This window comes from Perognathus longimembris, chromosome 28 (genome assembly GCF_023159225.1).
Source record: "Perognathus longimembris pacificus isolate PPM17 chromosome 28, ASM2315922v1, whole genome shotgun sequence".
Classification (NCBI taxonomy): domain Eukaryota; kingdom Metazoa; phylum Chordata; class Mammalia; order Rodentia; family Heteromyidae; genus Perognathus; species Perognathus longimembris.
Window position 1 is genome coordinate 18,557,319 of NC_063188.1, and position 2,282 is coordinate 18,559,600.

At 35.0% G+C, this 2,282-nt stretch overlaps 1 non-coding gene across 1 annotated transcript; it reads right to left on the bottom strand.

Moving 5' to 3' along the window:
* Positions 1–1,164: 1,164 nt before the first annotated feature.
* On the bottom strand, positions 1,165–1,271 carry LOC125344470. Its single transcript, XR_007209567.1, has one exon. It is a non-coding gene; the product is annotated as a U6 spliceosomal RNA (small nuclear RNA).
* Between the last annotated feature and the right edge of the window lie 1,011 nt (positions 1,272–2,282).

The following is a 2,282-nucleotide window of genomic DNA, read 5'->3' on the forward strand; positions in this document are numbered from 1 at the left end:
TCCCTTTTGGCCACATCCCCTCCAACAATTGTTATTGTTAGTTTTCTTGATATAGGACATTCTTACTAGGGTGAGATGGAGTCTCAATGTTGTTTTGATTTGCATTTCTTTTATGGCCAGTGATGTAGAGCACTTTTTCATATGTCTCTTGGCCATTCTCATTTCCTCATCAGAGAAGTCTCTTTGTAAGTCTTTAGCCCACTTGATGAGGGGGCTACTGGTTCTTTGCGGTTTTGTTTTGGAGGAAGGTAATTTTTTTATTTCTGCATATATTTTAGATATGAGGCCTTTTTCTGTTGAATGGATGGTAAAGATCTTCTCCCAATCTGTTGGCTTTCTGTTTCTCTTGAGAGCTGTGTCCTTTGCCATGCAGAAGCTCTGCAGTTTGATGCAGTCCCATTTGTCCAACCTTTCTTTGATCTGTAGCATTTCTGGGTCTTTGTTAAGGAAGTTTCATCCTATGCCAAGGAACCCACGTGTTTCTCCTATACCTTCCTTTAGTGTTTTCAGGGTGTCTGTTTTGATTTCGAGGTCTTTAATCCATTTGGAATTGATTTTGGTGCAGGGTGATATATAAGGATCTAGTTTTAGTTTGTTGCATGTGTTGAACCAGTTTTGCCATCACCATTTGTTAAAGAGGCTATCTTTCAAACTATTGTTTTAGCTCCTTTATCAAAGATTAAGTAGGTGTAGTTCTGTGGGTTCATTTCTGGGTCTTCAATTCTGTTCCATTGGTCTTCAGGCCTGTTCCGGTGCCAATACCAAACTGTTTTTTTGTTACTATAGCTTTATAATACAGCTTGAAGTTGGATATTGTAATTCCTCCAAAACTGTTCTTTCTGCTTAGGATTGTTTTTGCTATTCTAGGTCTTTTATTGTTCCATATGAATTTCTAGATTTCTTCCTCTATTTCATTCAACAATGGTGTTGGGATATTAATAGTTATTGCATTGAATTTGTAGATAGCCTTTGACAATATTGTCATTTTGATTATATTAATCCTCCCAATCCAGGAGCATGGGAGGTTTTTCCATGTCCTTAGTTCTGCCTTAATTTCGTTTTTCAAGCTTTTAAAGTTCTCATCAGAGTGGTCTTTCACTTCTTTGGTTAAGGTTTTTCCTAGGTATTTATGTTTTGGGGGGCTATTGCAAAAGGAGTTGCTTTAAAAATATGGAACGCTTCACGAATTTGCTTGTCATCCTTGCACAGGGGCCATGCTAATCTTCTCTGTATCGTTTCAATTTTAGTATATGTGCTGCCGAAGCAAGCACTGGAATCTTTATGATATCTTGAAATTCTGGAGCAAACTCAATCTAAAGTTACATGTACTACAGATATCTTTATTTTGTGTGCCAATTGATTCTCTGTTGTTAAGGCACTTTGAATCACATTTTCTCTCACTAGGAATATAAAGCATCCTGAACTAATGTAGGTGGTTAATTTGAGGATTCATAAAACACATAGGAAGCATGCGCTTCTTAATAGGACTGATTTGAGAGAGAGCCAGGGAATTGTTTAAACATGTCTTTGATGATACTGGTAGAAAAATCAGTGAGGTAGCTGACGGAACATAGATATCCACAAAGAGTAAAATTTGGATGAGGAATTTATGTGTCTTCAATAAGCATTTTTTTCCTGAGTAAAAAATAACTACTCATATGACAAAGTAAAAGTAGTTATGTTTAATCAGCAATCACCTATAATTCTACCTCCTACAGGAAAAAACTTCTATCCACTTTTATGTAGTTAAATCACAGTGTATATTCAATTTTATATTTCTTTCTCATTCGACACCAAATAATAAGAATTTTCTCACATCATTAACAACTCTACATGAAGAGAACGTCTTTCTTCCCAAGGAAATTATAGTTTACAAGGGGATGTGATACAAACTCACATGAAACAATGAATTGTATAGTAAAAATTTGTAATGTAATCAATGTGGGAATATGACTATAATATAGTTTTTATTTTTTCTATCTTGAGTTTGAATGGAGACTTAGAAAATCACAAAAATTATTATACTTGTGCAATCTCCAGGGGATAGAGTATAACAGGGTAAGGACTAGATTTGGTCAACTAAGAAAATGACACTTGGAAAACAAGCACTTTAGATGAGTAGTTATTACCCAGTCCTAGGCCTTTTATACTACAGTATATGAGTGGTAATGCCCTATATCTTCAGTTATTTTCACATACTCTTCTACTTCTCAATCCTAAATATACCTTCATAGATTTCAAAGTTTTCACCATACAAGCATTTATTTAAAAACCTATCTATC